Source organism: Balearica regulorum, chromosome Z (genome assembly GCF_011004875.1).
Source record: "Balearica regulorum gibbericeps isolate bBalReg1 chromosome Z, bBalReg1.pri, whole genome shotgun sequence".
In the NCBI taxonomy this organism is placed as follows: Eukaryota; Metazoa; Chordata; class Aves; order Gruiformes; family Gruidae; genus Balearica; species Balearica regulorum.
In genome coordinates, this window is record NC_046220.1 from 15,237,923 (window position 1) to 15,256,656 (window position 18,734).

The 18,734-nt window shown below is 39.8% G+C and overlaps 1 long non-coding RNA gene across 1 annotated transcript in view; it reads left to right on the forward strand.

Moving 5' to 3' along the window:
* LOC142599488 (uncharacterized) overlaps window positions 1-12,492 on the forward strand; it is a 202,304-nt gene extending 189,812 nt beyond the window's left edge. Inside the window, exon 3 of the long non-coding RNA XR_012833056.1 lies at window positions 12,352-12,492. This is a non-coding gene — a long non-coding RNA (uncharacterized LOC142599488). The remainder of the gene's footprint in view (window positions 1-12,351) is intronic.
* Window positions 12,493-18,734: the final 6,242 nt, after the last annotated feature.

Below are 18,734 nucleotides of genomic sequence, written 5' to 3' on the forward strand. Positions count from 1 at the left end.
TCATTATGTTTGCCAAGAAAATGCAGTATTTTTGAGACTAAGTTTGGTAGTTGGTAATACTTTCAGTACCAACTTGCATGTGAGAGGCAGCCAGGAATAGTGTGAGTTTTTCCTGGAAATATCTCTGGACTTCTGATATGAGCAATGCACATCTTCCAGACCAATGACTTTGCATCCAGATCTCCTGGAAGTTCCTCCTAAAGACCCCTGTGTGAAAAATAAATAAGTGGCAGAGGAAGATACTTCTGCAGAGTTAAGATTAGAATTCAGCTTAAGGGGTTTGTAGGTAAGCCTGAGGAATTCGGGTTAAAAACTTAACAAAGTAAGTCTGTTCTTTTATTTGCAAATTTAAAAATATCATATAAATACAACGGGCAATTAGGCCTCAGTTTATGCTTAAAAAAAAGGATGGTGGGAATATACAGTGATTAAAATTTTCTCATCAACTGTTTCAGGACCAATCCTAAAACAAGTCTTTCACGGTTTTCTGATGATTGCCGATCTGAATTCCTGCTAACACCAAGAGATGTCAGGTATTGGTCCTCTCTGCAGAAAGTGTTTTGCTGCTGGTCATAAAAATTTTGAAGCCTGGAATGTAATAGGAAAAGACTGACAAAACAGCTCTGTGATATAAATATAATTGTTTTCTGTGTCACTCTGGTTTTTGAGGTCTCTGGGGTTTGATTGCATAAGCAAAGGCAATTTTGTCAGACAGTAGAGAGAACATGTTACAGAAGAATTTCTTTCTACCTTCTCTTTCAGGGATGACTTTTCTTCTTCCATTTCCATTTTGCCTCATTCCTGTAGTATCAAATAAATCTATCGTATCTGATCTTTCTGCATTGAAAAAACACAAACAGTTCAGGAGATCGTAAATACCATGATGGACTAGAAAGAGAGTCATGATGCCACATTTGATTCAGTCCAAAATTTCTTCTTTATGGGTTCTTATAAAATATCTTATTTATTTCATTTTTCAGTTTTAAAAAAGATAGTTTGAAAAACATAACTCTTTAGTCTCCTATTTAGGGGAGTATCTGTTCTGTGAACTATGTTGAAACACTCTGCATGTCGTTAAGTGTTATTTCACGTAGGGATGGATGTAGATTCTTTTGAAGTTTAGAATTTCAGGCTAGTATGGTAGATTTTATTGTTTATCGAAAGAAATGGTCATTATGTCCTCAAGTCTACAATTGTGTTCCCCACAATTAATTATTAGGAGCCTAGTCTTTTTTTAACACCAATTGGGTTTGCTTTGGTGGAGCTGATCGTTCTTCTCAGTTGTATAAATAAGAAGCTAGTGGACATTCCCCCAGGAAAGCACCCGTAACACGGAGGCTAAAATTTAAGTCCCTTCTTTATTGTCTGAACTTAATGCATTCATCAACAACTTGTTGGCTCTTCTATAAAAATGATCTCTGCTATTGCTAGGACATTTTGTAAATAAAAGAATATACACAGACACAACCTCTTCCACCACAGTTAACTGACTGCAACCCAAGCCAGTAAATATTTAATTATTTTCTGTGTAGTAGAACAAATAAAATTTGAGAGAAAGACAGAGATCTTGATCTTCTCCTTCCCTCTTCTGAGAAGATGCAAAGGAACACTGATCAGCATTGGTGTAAATTAAGGGATTTGATCATCTTGTAACATATGTATATTTTAAGCTATTACCATTTCTTATTTCAAAGGAGGTATTGGATTTATATTAATGTAACACTAGATCTGAAGAATGACTTGTCTGTTATTTACATCCAGAGCCTCAACTGCTGTAAATCACTGTAGCTACATTTACTGTGATGGAATTACAATGATTAATACTACTTGAACATCCATCTCTGAAAATTCTGGTACCAAGTGTCTTTGATTTGCATAAAAGAAAATTTGTTATGCTGAAGTTCATACATATCTACTGTTGATGTTATGCACATTGCTGATCAGGATGCCTAAAAGAGAAAATGTAGAAGCTTAATCCAAAAGCCTTAAATGAAATGCCTCAGGGACTAAAGTTATGGTTTGAAATAACGGATTTTTATCATGCGAACCAACTCATGAAATCAACTTGCTAGAGGGAAAGCTGGAGAAGTTTTTAGGTAGATATAATTGATTATTTAGAAACCATCTGAGGGATACTTTACAAACTAATGTATCTGTATGTCCTGACATCTTCATTTGTGTAGGCGGAGAGGAGATTGCATTGATACCTGTGAGCATGTTGTTTCTTCTTTAAAACAAAATAGAGTGAGCTGTCAGGGCAGCATGATTTGGGTATTAACCACTTTAAATCCTGAGTACCTTCATGTGAAACATGATCCTGAATAACATTTTATGATGGGACGATGCAGGATCCAGAATGGAAATGTGAGAAGAAAACAGAGTGTTTGAAAGGAGTCTGTGTTCCTCAACAGTTAGTAGGCAAATTTATATATGAAACATTGTAGGAGAATATTGTTCAGTGTTCCTGTTCACCTAAGTAATTTTGGTCTTGCTGCATCACTTCAAATGACTACTGAAAAGCATCAGCTATCCAGTGTGGTTTTGTATAGTACCTGCCAAGTTTCCATTTCACAAAATGGTAAGAAACATGTGTCCTGGTTTTGATCGAGGATAGAGTTAATGTTTACAAGGAGCTGAGAGGAGACACAGCCAGGATACATGACCAAAAATAGCCAAAGGGGTATTCCATGCCATATGATGTCATGCTCAGCATACAAAGGGGGCTGTCTGGGGAGGAGGGGTCGCTACTCAGGGATGGGCTGGATGTCTGGTCAGGTGAGCAAATTGTATTGTGTATCACCCACTCTGCATATTCTGTTACAAGGACTGTTGTCATTATTTTCCTCTCCCTTTGCTGTCCCAGCAAACTGTCCTTATCACAACCCACGAGTTTTACCATTGTCTTCTGATTCTCCTCCCCATCCCACCACAGGGGGAGAGGGTGAGCGAGCATCTGCATGGTGCTCAGCTGCTGGCTGGGGCTAAAGCACAACAACATGCTTCCAATAGAGAGGTAGACAACCCTTAGCACACCAGGCTTTTGAAGCAGGTAAGTTATTCCCAGGTTGCACACATCCTTTCTCTAACAAACATTGGTGCTGCCTTCCCTGCTCATGAGAAAGGTCTGTGACCAGGAAACAAATTCAGCAAATCCATCTGGTAATGCCTGTCTCATTCTTCGTCAGAAGGAGAAAAGCTGTAAGTAGGTTATCATGTGAGGGATTTGTGACTTCAGGAAGATTATATTAACGTTGAGTAACCAGCTGAAACATTAGAAAATGAAAGATTATGGAGCTCATAAAGAGAGTAAAGTCCACCCAATACATTGCCTGTGTTTTGTTAAAGATCATGTTATTGGAAGAAATTTCATTTTTATTTCTCAGGCTGTTGGTTTAGCTGATTAGTTTTACATTGGCACTGGAACAGCCTTAATGAGAATTATATTTCCTACTTTGTAGACATGTTTACAATTTTTAAAAGAGTGAGGACACAGAAGAGAAAGAAGAAAATAGTTTAATTTTGTGGCTACCTCATTTATTTGTTTTAGTGTATACAAAAGACACAGAAAACATGATGGTAAGAAGCAAAAATATTTCAGAAGGGGTTTTTTTGTTGTTTTAATTCTGTTGTCATTGGTGTTAGCTGTGTCATAAACTTCAGGGAAAGACATAAAAATAACACTGAAAGATTCTTTTTAATCCTATTCATTGATTTTTTCTGAAAGACAATTTTTATTCACCAGTGGTGAGGTTATTTATAAGTAGTGCTATTGTGTTAACTCAAGAGTGCAAAAATGTATATTTTGCATAATTTTCTCTTTGCAACAGATTCATAGACCTGGAATTGACAGCTCTGTCATATTTTACAACTTTCCCCTCTCAACTGTTCTTTTAAAACATTTAAAGTATTCTAAAACAATGCATTAAAAGTCCAGTTTTTGCCTCTTGTAAAGTTCAAGGTCTGTTCACTTGGGATAGATGGTATTAAGAAAGTCAAAGCACATCTACAGTTCAAGCTGTGGAAGAGGACCAAGTTAGGGAACACTGTATTGGGTCTGGCTGAGCTGGAGTTAACTTTCCCCACAGCAGCCCCCACAGTGCTGTGCTGTGTATCGGTAGCCAGCAAGGTGTTGGTAGCACACCAGGGTTTTGGCTGCTGCTGAGCAGTGCTGGCACACAGCAAGGCTGTCTCTCCAACATCCCCCTCACCAGTGGGCTGGGGGTGGGCAAGGTCTTGGAGGGGACACAGCCAGGGAACCCAACCCAAACTGGCCACAGGGATATTCCATACCATATGACCTCTGCTCAGCAATAAAAGCTGAGAGAAAGGAGGGGGAAGCCGAGGCATTTGTTATGTATGACATTTGTCTTCCAGAGCAACTGCTATGAGTACTGCAGCCCTGCTTCCTGGGAAGTGGCCGGACATCGCCTGCTGATGGGAAGTAGAGAATGATCTTTGGGGTTTTTTTTCTTTGCTTCTGCATGTGGCCTGTTGCTTTTGCTTTATTAAACTGCCTTTATCTTGATCCATGAGGAGTTTTTTCCACTTTATTTTTCTCCCCTCCCTGTCTTGCTGAAGACAAGAGTGACAGAGCGGCTTGGTGGGCACCTGGCACCCAGCCAAGGTCAACCCACCACAGTGCCCTATCACTTTTCACAAAAGACCCACTTTTTTTCACAAGATCTCCTTCCTACAGCAACCTATATTTCAGAGTACATGTTGTTTATATAATGTAGTAATCTCTCGCTGATTTAATATCTATTCAGTTACAGAGTTCAGTCTTTATTGTGTCCTGCATTGTCAGAGCAGCATCTGTCTCATAACGCTCAACTGTGGTGAAGTAGAGCTGAAAGACAAAGATATAGATCTTGCAAGAGAACCAGCATTTGCTTTTTGACATTAATTCTGATAGTCTTTTCTATGCGCATTTTCAAAGGCACTTGTTAAATGTAAGTAATTTTTTTGAGAAATCTACATCCTCCAAAGCATCAGATCTATTTCCTTTCCAAAGTGTTATGGCGGGTTGATCTTAGCTGGATGCCAGGTGCCCACCAAGCTGCTCTATCACTGCCCTTCTCAGCTGGACAAGGGGAGAAAAAAATATAAGGTAACTCTGGTGAATGAGTAAATTTAAATGAAAAATATTTTTTTAAATTACATTCTTCCGCTTTATTTACATTTAAACTAACAGTTCATGTCTTTAGTTTCTATGCTTATGCCTTGTCTGTAAGACACAGCTCTTTTTGTCTAATTGAGGATCATACATGCATTAAGTATTCAACTGATAAGGCACAATAACACTTGGAGAAATGCCATGTGCCCAGCCAGCTGCTCTTCTCAGGTATCACTGAAGCTCCTATCACTGCCCTCCTCAGCTGGACGGGTGGAGAAAATATAACAAATGGCTCATGGGTCGAGATAAGGGCAGAGGGAGATCACTCACCAGTTACCCTCATGGGAAAAACAGACTTGACTTGAGAAAATTAATTTTATTTCCAATCAATTCAGACTAGGGTAATGAGAAGTAAAATCAAATTTTAAAACACCTCCCCCCATCCCTCCCTGCTTCCCAGGCCCAACTTCACTCCCCATTTCTCTCCCTCCTCACCCCCAGCGGCACAGGGGGACGGGGAATGGGGGTTGTGGTCAGTTCTTCACACAAAGAAGAAAGAAAGAAAAAGAAATAGGTGGTGAAATATAGAGAAGTATTTTTTCTGTCATGGATTTCCTCATAGAATTTCTGAATCTTAAGCTGGGCTTACCGGGTTGACGGCTGAAGGGATGGGAAGGAGAGGAAGAGGAAAATAACCATTTTGTTAGTAAAACTGAAAAAAATTAATAAAAAAGATTGACAGAAAAACAACTATGCAATCTCAAAATGATATTGTTATAGTCACTTATCAGCATGGACTAGTTCCTCCTTAAAATGTATAAGCCCCCCACAGCATTTTGCTAAAACGACAGATCCCTATTTCTTGCTATTATTGTTTTTAAGATTAAATAATATTAGTAAAAGAAGCCAAAAGTGAGCAGCTTGACAAATTATACTAGCATTTAAAATAATATAACCTGTAAAGGCAGCTGCATGATGTTCTGATTCCATTAAGGTAAGAATTTAATTTTACATGTAACTTCCTAGATGTAGCTCATGACAAACATGATGTCATTGCAAATTAACTCTATGGACATATTCTGAGAAGGCTAGAAAATAAATTATCACCAAAATACACCATACCGCCTTAAAACTTTCTCCCTTTTTTGGATGGGTCTTTGTTAGTCTGTTCCCTGTATCACTTTTCATTCATGAAAGAGTAAATAGTCTGGACTGCACCAACCAGGAAACATGAAGGAACTAAACACAGATTTCTGGTTTGCAGAAAATCAGAAACTAGAAGACAAAACAAGAGAATAAATAATTAATCATACAACATAAACAACGTCTGGAGTAGGGGGAGAATGGGGGAAAGAAAAAGCTATCACTCTTACCCCATCCAAAATAAAAGCCCCCAAAACCAGCTGTCATGGTTTAGCCCCAGCCAGCAACTAAGCCCCAAGCAGCCACTTGCTCAGATTCCCCCAGCGGGATGCAGGAGAGACTAAGAAGAGCAAAAGTGAGAAAACTCATGAGTTGAGATAAACAGTTTAATACATAAAGCAAAAGCCGCACACAAGCGAAGCAAAACAAGAAATTCATTCCCCACATCCCATGGGCGGGCAGGTGTTCAGCCATTTCCAGGAAAGCAGGGCTCCATCACGCATAATGGTGACTTGGGAAGAGAAACACCATCACTCTGAACATCCCTCCCTTCCTTCTTCTTTCCCCATATGGTACAGGATATCCCTGTGGTCAGTTGGGGTCAGCTGTCCCAGCTGTGTCCCCTCCCAACTCCTTGTGCACCCCCAGCCCACTCGCTGGCGGGGTGGTGTGAGGAGGAGAAAAGGCCTTGGCTCTGTGTGAGCACTGCTCAGCAGGAACGAAAACATCCCTGTGTTATCAACACTGTTTTCAGCACAAATCCAAACCACAGCCCCATACCAGCTACTATGAAGAAAATTAACTGTACTGCAGCTAAAATCAGCACTCCTTCCTAAGTAAATACATGTATAAATACAAACATACAAAACCAAAAGCAAAACCAGTACAATAGCACCAACAGAAAGCTCCCAAAGACACAAACAATTCCCTCACAGTTTGACTAGAGGAAAAAAAACAACACAGAAGATCATCATCAAAAAATAAACATGTGACAAAAGACCAGAAAATAGGGAAAAACCTATAAACTACCAAGAAATGGAGAGTAAAAGAGAAAAAGAAATCAAAATAAAACACTGGAAATGGAAAACACATTTCCAAAAGAAATGCTGGAAAATGGGTAATAATCCACAGTCATTTACCAAAAAATCTATTGTGATGGAAAAACCTCAGCCAGAAAAGAAAAAAATAAAATAAAAAGCAATGAATTTAAAAAAAACAAACAGGTGCGCTGTTTACTGCCAAAGTCCCTGTAAGTTGCCTTTATTTGCTGCAGTGCTGCTTATCAGCTGGGTAAATAGGTGTTGCCTCAGCAGCTGAATGGGAGCCATCTGCAGAACATCTGCAGTTACAAACATTTACAAGCTGAAGAAAAGTAGCTGTTGTTTTGTTTCCATTGCAAATATGGGACTAAAGAAAGAAATCTGATGTTCATCAGCCAGCTTAATGCTTCAAGGTGTACCATTTGCAAAAAAACCAAGGAAGTAAGTGACTTTTTCTGTTTTGTCATTTTACTACTAAACTCAAGTCCAACTAGGCTACTGAAAGTTTGAGAATAAGCACATTCTTTCTCAGTAGAGAATATGTTGATAATCACAATTCTCTTGTGTCATATAGCTCTGATACAGAATCAGATACCGAGTTCCATTTCCCTGGGTGTCAGATTGCCTATTATCTGTACAGGAGTTTGACTCATATGTCAGCTAATTCACTGACACCAAATCACGAAAATATCTGAAGGCAGGGAAAACTGGATGGAAGAGCTGAAGAAACAGTGGAATTAAACTGTCTTTGCAGCTGTTGCACTCCAGCTGAGAATCAATGGGTCTTCTTTTCTGTGTCGGTTACAATCATTTCCCAATGCTTATTTTTAAGCTTTACTTTCTGAAATGGGGCCATCTTAACATTGCTTTTACACAATTTTTTGTGGCATACTCTCCTTGCTGTCTATAGGAAAGCACATTTGATACCAGCTCTCCTCTGCTTCACTCTGTGGTACTTTCTAGAGATTACAGATTGCTGTGGGTCAAGCTCCATGGACCCAACTCACAGTATGTTCCCTCCTCTTTTGCAGAAAGAATTTGGCCCCTATGTATTCCATACAGACACTCTATTTAATAGGGAAGGAAAGGAACATCTTTGACCTAGCATAACATGAAGGAGGTGGAGAGCTGGTTCTTTTTTTCCTCTTTTTGTTTTCCTAACCTGGAAATTACAGTGCTAATAAACAGCTCCTTCATTAAATTTAGAAAGATTTTGGCAGGGAAGAATTTGGGCTGCAATATTTAGTACAATAAAAAATTACCTAATTTTGATGCATTCTAAATATGATTTTAACGCTATTATTCACCCAGTTCAATTTTGAGGAGGGTATGCATGAGAAGTGTTTAATCAGTTATGTCATATTGGAAAAAAAAAATTATCTATGGACATTCCCACTAAAAGACATGCTAAAATGGGTCTTCCAATCTTCATACTATACTGACATTTTCACACTTTTTTTTGCTTTCAGAAGAGATAATAACCCTAGCTTTAGTGGGTTTTGGAGATCACATATCTGAGTGTTTAGCAAGAGCACTATCACTTCTTAAAAGACTAATTTCAATGCATTACTTGCCAGTTTCTGTCTTAGAACTGGTGGCTTGATGCTGTACAAGTCTTTCTATGGTTCATCTGTTATCAGCCACAGGCGCAACACAGACATTACCCACAAATGGAATAGGCAGAAAAGAAAAATGAAAAAATTCTGCCACTGCTGTTCTGGAGTATTGGTGCAAACAAATAAAATTATGTTTCTGATTAGCTTGGACAGTCTTAGAGAAGATGGGAGATGAGAAAACATAGATAGAAAAAGTAGTCCCCTAAAAAGTAATTTTGTATTTGTTTTGATCTTCATTTATGTTATTGCAGGAAATTTTTTTTTTTTTTTTTTTTTCTGTTCACATCAAAGTGCTTACTCCAATGATTTGGCCTTGTTCAGCCAGGATTTAATTTTTAAAGCATCATCTTCATGGCTGTAAGAGCTTGTAAAAAACAGCTTGTAATGTCCACAGTACTTCTAAATATTTTTTATGTCATGAGTGATTAGAATAGTTATGGGAAAAAGTGCTTTCTTAGTATATTTGCACTTCCAGATAAAGTACTTGGCCACTCATTGCTCTATTATCCATCATTTTCTGCACATGGAAATAGGAATGTATGTACTGAACTTGTAGTGAGGGAGGAGCAAGATGCAGGACATATCTTGATTTGTGAGTGTCATGGTTTAGTCCCAGCTGACAACTAAGTTCCATGCAGCCACTCTCTCACTCTCCCCCAGCGGGATGGGGGAGAAAATCGGAAGAGTGAAAGTGAGAAAACTCATGGTTTGAGGTAAAGACGGTTTAATAGGACAAACACAAAGAGGCAATAATAATAATAATAATACATAACAAGTGATGAACACAATTTCCTATCACCAGAAGTCGATGCTACGCACAACCCCCAGCTGCCCAGCCTCACAGCCCACACGTGCAAGAAAACGAGACAAAGAATTCATTCACCACTGCCCACGAGCAGGCAGGTGTTCAGCCATCTCCAGGAAAGCAGGGCTCCAGCACATGTGACTGTTACCTGGGAAGACAAACGCCATCACTCCAAAGTCAATGATGCGCAAGGCCCCCAGCTGCCGCATCAGGCCCCCAGCTGCAAACAGGACATGACATTGTATGGTATGGAATATCCCTTTGGTCAGCTGGGGTCAGCTGTCCTGGCTGTGCCCCCTCCCAACTTCCTGGGTGCCCCCCGCCTTCTCATTGGCAGGGCAGTGTGAGAAGCTGAAAAGTCCTTGACTGCTTGGCAACAACTAAAAACACCCATGTGTTATCAACATTATTCTCATCCTAAATCCAAAACACAGCACTGCACCAGCTGTCAGAAAGAAAATTACCTCTATCCCTGCTGAAACCAGGACAGTGAGTTTTTATTAAAAATAACGAGGGAAACACAATAATATTAACTAGGAACTGTAAATTATTTTTGAACTAGTGTAGTATCACAACTAAAGAAAAATAGTTAAGTGTTAATATGATTCTTCATTCAAGAACAGACAGAGCACAGTCTTTTTTTCTGCTCTTCCCAAGGAACTGAACTGAAAATGCTTGGTGCACAGATAATATAAGTAACAGAGGATAAGAAAGATAAGTGTTTTTCTTTTAGTGCAGTTTTTCTCATTTAGGATCTTGTTCTTATAAGACAATTCCACTAGCAAGAACCTTTAAAATTTATATGACAAAATGATGAAGTGCTGTATACCAGAATTATGATTATAGATACTTATTATATTTGTTTAAATCATGCTTACCTATATGTATATATTAAAACATGATGAAAAAGGTACCAACAACCTACAGGAGCTGGAAGGTTAGCTAATTTATGCACAGTAATGCTGATATATCTATTATGTAACTATCACTGTAATAACAAATTTTATATAACATCAAATAATATTAATATATCTACACCTGCATATACATATTTCCTCAGCTCATACTGTGCTCTTTTCAATTGATTTATCTCAGTGTAATTCCCTAGTGTAATGTCCCCACTCAAAGGGGAAAAACACTGGGTTGTCTCCTCTGTCGGTAGATTTGCATTTTCTGTATGTTTTTACTTCCAGGTTATCCTAATCCATAAGTACTACTTGCAGGCTTTCAGTAGTGGACTAGATAGGAAATTTTCAGTGGGAAAAAAGTCAACATTTTTGAGTGATCTACAAAACTCTGAGAAATTAAACATGTTCATGATTCAAATAATTTTAGACTCCCCCATTCTGGCACCCTAACAAATAGGGTTCCGTAACACTGTAATTATGGTTATCTACTTCAAGTACAGAGGTGAAACAAAGCTGTTTTACTTGTACAACAAGTAAACTAAAGCTTAGTTAGCTTTGTTAAAAGATTTTTTCATGTTTTACCCCCAGCCGGCAGCTAAACATCACACAGCCACTCACTCACTCACCTGCAGTGGGATGAGGGAGAGAATCGGAAGAGAGAAAGTGAGAAAACTCATGGGTTGAGACAAAGACAGTTTAACAGGTAAAGCAAAAGCCACGCACAAGAAAAGCAAAGTCTTTTTTGGCGCCCAACGTGGGGCACGAGAAAATCAAGATAAGGATGGTAATTGGAAGAGGTAACGGGCAAAACATTGACTGAACGTAACTTGAGAGTGATATAGTGGTGAAGGGACTAGAGGTAGACTTTGTGTGTGGGTTGTCCACTCTTGTTTGGTGTTGTGATAGTGTTGTTTTGATTTTGGTGTGGGGAATTCTTTTGTCTTATTCTTTGTTGATGTGATTAGTGTTTGTGAAGTTTTGTGTTGAATGTATATTTTAATGATAATTCTTAAATATGTGATTCACAGAGACGAGGGGTGGAATGTGTTGGTTTTGCGTGGCAAGGTTTTGGTGAGGGGGGGCTACAGGGGTGGCTTCTGTGAGAAGCTGCCAGAAGCTTCCCCTGTGTCTGACAGAGCCAATGCCAGCCGGCTACAAGACGGACCCGCCGCTGGCCAAGGCCGAGCCCATCAGTGCCTCTGTGATTACATATTTAAGAAAGAGAAAAAAACAGTTAGAGAGCGCTTTTGCAGCCAGAGAGAGGAGTGAGAAGATGTAAGAACATCTGCAGACACCAAGGTCAGTGCAGAAGGAGGGGGAGGAGGTGCTCCAGGCGCCGGAGCAAGATTCCCCTGCAGCCCGTGGTGAGGACCATGGTGAAGCAGGCTGTCCCCCTGCAGCCCATGGAGGAAGGGTGATGGGGTGTAGAGATTCCACCTGCAGCCCGTGGAGGACCCCACGCTGGAGCAGGTGGAGGCACCTGAAGGAGGCTGTGACCCCATGGGAAGCCCACGCTGGAGCAAGCTCCTGGCAGGACCTGTGGCCCCGTGGAGAGAGGAGCCCACGCCGGAGCAGGTTTGCTGGCAGGACTTGTGACCCCGTGGGGGACCCACGCTGGAGCAGTCTGTTCCTGAAGGTCTGCACCCTGTGGGAGAGACCCACGCTGGAGCAGTTCATGAAGGACTGTAGCCCGTGGGAGAGACTCACGTTGGAGAAGGTCATGAAGGACTGTCTCCCATGAGAGGGACTCCATGCTGGAGCAGGGGAACGATGAGAGGAGTCCTCCCCCTGAGGATGAAGAAGCGGCAGAAACACCATGTGATGAACTGACCGTAACCCCCATTCCCCGTCCCCCTGTGCTGCTGAGGGGGGGGCCGAGGTTGAAGCCAGGAGTGAAGTTGAGCCCGGGAAGCAGGGAGGGGTGGGGGGATTTTAAGATTTGGGTTTATTTCTCCTTCCTCTACTCTCTTTTGCTTAGTAATAAATAAGATGAATTCCCTCTCTAAGTTCGGTCTGTTTTGCTCATGATGATAATTAGAGAATGATCTCTCCCTGTCCTTATCTCGACCCATAAGTTTTTTTTTGTTGTAGCTTTTCTCCCCTGTCTAGTGAATGAGGGGAGTGATGGAGCGGCTCTCGTGGGCACCTGGCCCTCAGCCAGGGTGAACCCACTACAACCAGGAATTCATTCACCACTTCCCATGGGCAGGCAGGTCTCAGCCATCTCCAGGAAAGCAGGGCTCCATCATGCGTAACGGTGACTTGGGAGGACAAACACCATCACTCCAAATGTCCACTCCCTTCCTTCTTCTTCCCCCCCAGCTTTATGTGCTGAGCATGACATCGTATGGAATGGAATGTCCCTTTGGTCAGTTGGGGTCAGCTGTCCTGGCTGTGTCCCCTCCCAACTCCTTGTGCACCCCCAGCCCACTCGCTGGTGGGGTGGTGTGAGGAGGAGAAAAGGCCTTGGCTCTGTGTGAGCACTGCTCAGCAGGAACGAAAACATCCCTGTGTTATCAACACTGTTTCCAGCACAAATCCAAATTCCCATACCAGCTGCTAGGAGGAAAACTAACTCTATCTCAGCCAAAATCAGCACAGATTTTTTTTCAACAAACAAGTGAACATTTGAAGAGAACAGTATCCTGAATATTAGGTTCAAGATTTAATCAATAGGTTCATGCTTAAGATGTGTATTTTCAGAGTACCTGTTTTACTCCACAGAAGAAGGAGGTATCCTGTTATGCAGTTGTGAGGAAACATGGTGAAGGTGCAAAGTGATAAAGTAACAGGATGAAGGTTTTATTAGAATAGTGAACAACAACAACAACAGAAAATACTGTAAAAGCTGTAACAGATTCAGAAACAAGAACAAACCCAAAAGAATATTGACAAGTTGTATGAAAGAACAGAATATCCTTGCTGGCACAGAAAAATCTGAACCATTTTTTCAGTTACTAGCCCAACAGCTCTCAGGTAATTGCTTCACGTATTGATTTAGTACACAAACACCCCCAAAACATCTTTACAAATGCCTATTCAAATAAACAGATTAAAAATATTTTCCATTAAATTTCTTTAATGGTCTTCACCAGAAAATGACCACCAGTGCAAAAAGTTCATAGCATTTATAGCAAAACGTGCACATTCACGCTTAATTAAAGTTTTGATATTCACTGTTGACACCAGTATGAATCATCTCTGTATCTTATTGTCACTATCAATTAATGACCTAGTGAAAGGCACAGCATGGTAAGTAATGATTAGGAAATAACTTGAGCAATTACCTTAGCTGCTGCTGCTTCTTTTTTTCCCTTTTTTTTTTCTTAATTCATGAAGTATCTACAAATCCCTTGTGATTTGCAGACCATTTAAGTCATTCTAATTTTACTGTTGTGTAATGATAACAGTAAAATTAGAATGCCAAGACTGCCTGACATCTCATCAAAATCAACATAGTTACCAGTACCATTTGCTTTGGTGGGATCTAGATTTTGCCCACTTAAATAATAAAAAAATTCAGTATCACTGCTAGCAGACCAGAAAATTGGGCAATATAAAAAAAATGTCAGTTACTTGAGGGTTTAATCCTACTACCTCAAATGCTGAGCTTCCAGTGAACATTTCCAGACTTTGAAGGTGAGCATCAGCCCTGACCTGCAGGTGACAACGAAGAGGAGGAGAGCAGCAGAGATCTCCTGTCGCCCTTGGGGTGCCGATGCGATGCGTAGAGCCTGTCACACAGTTGCCCCTCCTACAGGCAGCTGATGTCTCACCTCCCTGCAGACTGACCGATGTGCCTGGCCAGTGTCAGATGCGAGGGCTCCGTGCCTCACACATTTTCTAACCCCGTGTTTTCTCATGGGAAATTTACTGGTTAGGTGCAGGAGTCCTTTGGAAGCACACTGAGTACAAGGGAGTTCATACACCCAGCAGCAAGTTTTTCCAGGAAACAGATTGTAGGTCGTGCCCAGGACAGGCTGTTTAAGAGCCTCGCCGTAGCCTTCACAGTACAGTGCAGGCCCTTCCTGAAGGACCACGGAATTCATGTTGTACCATATATGTGATTTTTAAAAGTTAAGGCAGGACTCTAATTAATTTTCTGTTTCTTTTCTGCATTCACAGGAGGCAGCACAAGTTCAATCTGCAGTAGCAGTACAGTCTGTATGACAAAATGGAAGCTGCATGATACGCACCAAAATTCACTCAGGATAAAAAGTCACAGCTAATAATTGCCTCAAATCTGGCAAAATGAGAACGTCCTTTTCCTCATAAATGAATCATACTTTCTACACAGATCTTTCTCTTGTTAAATAAAACCACCTTCCATTGTATGTCCTACAAATGAAAATGAAAGGCTTGGTCCCCTTTTCCTCCTTGCTTGACCCTCTTCCAGGGTAACTCTGTGTGGGATTGGAGGCCTGGGCTTTGCACTGCTGTTTTCTATGACACGTAAACATTTTCACTGCATATATAATTTCTGACACTTACAGCATCTATGGTGTGTATCTATTCATAGCTTAATTTATCCCATATGTGATTGCATATTCTGACAATATAATTAATATTTCAGAGAGGTATGATAATGTTTGAATAAAAATCCACTGCTCAGAGTATGCTTTTCCAAGTTTCCAATAAAAATCTGAGGATGGCAGGGAAAGTGTTCCATATGGCATATTTATTTCCAGCATACATTTTCATCTTAATTATCCCTCCTCAGTTACTGCCACTGAACTCTCTAGCACAATAAGAACAGGTAGTCCCAACAGATGTTGAAAATAAGCACAAAAGCTGTTTTGGATGGGTCACAATTTAGAAAAAACATTTTACGGAAAAGCAGGAAGTAGCTGAAAGGAATATTCCTTTAGGAAGCACTGCCAATTTTTTGATGAAAATAGATACTGTGTGGTTCAGAGATGAAAGGAAAACAAGCTTCTGGGTTTTTTTAAAGACTGCACTCCATCTTGAAAATAAACCTAGCAGGTAAAGATTTTTGACATAAACTTTGAATGGTAAGACAAAAAAGCAGTGTGCTGAGTAGTTTTGAAAGCCTTGCTTCCTATAGCATGATGCAATTTCACACAGAAATTTAATACTGGAATATAACACAATCTTATTTTAGGTAATACCTGACTCCACTCTACCAAGCCCATTCTGCTTCTTTTTCCCAGTCTCTAGGGAGCTTTGCAAGCAGCTCTTACATAAAAGTCAGCAAGCATGTCCCTTGTAACTCTTAAAATAATAATTGGATAATTATTCAATGAATGGTCAAAAATCTTACTAATTAATTCATTAATTAATTATTGCTTAAGTGTTTATTATGCAAACAGTGCTAAGTTATTTCAAAATGTTTTATCTAATGTAGATACTTTTTTAATAACAGCCAATTACATGATTGTAAGGATTAAGTATAATCTTTCAGAAAAAGTGTGTCCTCATGCCCTTTTAAAAATCACCACTTGGAAGATTAGTTTAGGTATTTCAGAAGGCCCCGTTTTTGGTGATAAATCACAATAGGCAGTCTGTTAGGATGCCAAGATGTCAAGAGTGTAAGGAAAGGCAAATTGCATCTTGCACTTACTTGCCAGCAAATGACCAGCACAGGAGCCTTTGAGCCAGCTTGAACTGCAGCTCTCTTCACTAGTGGAAAAGTCTTAACTAAGGATAGCAGCCCAGTGATTTCTGCCTGCTCTCTAAAAAATCTGCCAAGGTGAACTCTGACAGTGCAGAACTCAGCATCTTCACTAAAGAACTTGGTCAGAAAATTCCACCAGTCTCTCCTGCATTTTCTTTTATCACCTGCCCTAACCTCTATATGAGATTATGCCTCACAGCTTTCATCTTCACTCCAAGGAGTGCAGGAATGGTAGATGAAAAGGAAAGGTAACAGGAGGCAATGCCAATAAACAGTAAGAGACAACTGGAGATTCATCACTCGTGCTAGAAGGCGAGCTGAATTTTCAATTAATACAAAAAAGTATTGTTAAAACATGGGTAGAATTCCAAAAATCATGAATTGGTAATCTCTTCATAAATGATACAGTGCATGTGTTTTCTATATGATCAGTCTTATGAAAGATTTATGGATAATACTTGGACTTTGGAATTCTTGCTGCATTGACTAGCTATACAAATTGTACCCTTACTACCTATTTCTCATTGGTATATGCATTTGTTACAATTAACAACTGCAGCCCACAGCTCAAACTGGACTCCGCTGAGGTAGTCATTATACACACAAAAAACTTCAAAGGCTTTACTACCCACCTATGCAAGATGACATGTCAAAAGGAAAAGAGAGCACACTAAAATGAAAGCTTTTGCTTAAAATCAAACATGTTCATTATTCAAATAATTTTATGTTCCTTCTGACACCCATTTACTGCAATATATTGTCTCTTTATTCTACCAGTACTGATGTACTATTAAAATAGTACATAAAATTGCTTCCAGCTCTTTTTAGTGTTTGGTGTTTTTTTTTTTTTTTTTCATTGAATATTAAGGAATATTGCAACAAAAATATTTCTTCCTTTTAAGAAAGCAGGCATGAAGGAATCATTACTATGGTTAAATTTAAGTTTCATTAGGTCTTGGACAGAGGATTCAAAAGTACTTATCCCTGATTTTCCACAAAGATATATTGTATAAGAAGAGGCAGACATGGAACATACATAATTAACATCATAATGCTGATATATATCTATTGAAATGTTGACCCAATACCTTTAAAGTTGTAATGAGAGGTAAAACTAGGTAAGTTAAAGGATAGTGTCAGTGTGTCTCTGTGAATGAACAGTGGCTATGCTCTCTGATGCTACTCATGGTTCTGTTTCCCAACACTTCAAAGCTGAAGACTTCTTAGGCCCTCATCTACTATGTCACACTTCTTTGCTTTCCTCCACAAGGAATCTAAGCATAGCAGGGTCAAAGACAGTATGTATATCTAGGAACCAAGCCTGCTCTCCTCAGTATTGTAGCCAATCTTTGCCTCTAAGTTTGTCTCGAGCAACTACCAATTTTGCTGCATGAAAAAACATCATGATTGGCCCCTGAATCTTGAAATAATACCTGAAGTCAGCTTTTCATCTCTTGCTTCCTTCATGTTCATCAAACATACAACTTCTGTCTTTGCTCTTACTTACAAACAGCCTAAAACAAAGGGAAACTAACAGAGAAAGAGCTATTGGGTATTAGCAATTTTTTTCCTGGAATGTAAATTTGTAGTTTCTTTACTTTGTACTGAACCAAAGTGTTCTTAAATTTTTTCTGTAAATTATCAGTTAGGTAACAATGACAAATGGTATATCCACCTGCTTCTTGTTCCCTTAGTAACATCAATAATATTACACAACTCTATAAAACAGCTTACACTAAGGGATTGTTGTCATCGGCCATCAACATTTATAGGGCCAGAATACTAATGAGATCTTACTATGGACACTGAAACACTCACTGGATGCTTTCAGTAATGGAGAAATTCCACTTAGAAAAAAAGTTTGTAAGGTAAAGGCAGTAACCTTGTAAACTTTACTTAAACCCAGCTCTAATTTTCAGTGTCCAGTAAGAGGAACTACAATATGTATGATGTATTCCAGCAGTCAATCCTGTTTTACTTTAATTGCAAACCAGAGGATTTGGACAATAATGTATTCTCTTTCTGTTTGGCTTTCTGGCTAGATTTTCATCTTAAATGCTTTCATGTTTATTTGTTCTGGTTACCAATAGAGATTTATGTACAGGAGTTGCCATGTGGGGATTACGCGACCAGCCAGCTAAACATGAAATCAGTTTAACCATTTTGAAACATTATCTTCCCTGAGTCGTACTAGTTTGGCTCTTGATGAAGTGTCTAGGGTGCAGCACAGGCCAGCATGTCGTACAGTAACACCCTTCTGGCTTCTTCTGCAGCTAGTTTTCAAAACTGCAGTAGATTTTTTGGGGAAGATTTATAGCAGGTTCCTTCTGCTTAAGTAGGTGAGTGTCTCTGTCATTGCACAACCTCTGCCTCTGTGGTCCTGCACATCAGTCCCTCTCCTCCTGCAAGACAAGGCTGTTTCCCCACAGCTGTCCCAGAGATCAGCCTGTGCAGCCCCACTGCCATACCATGAT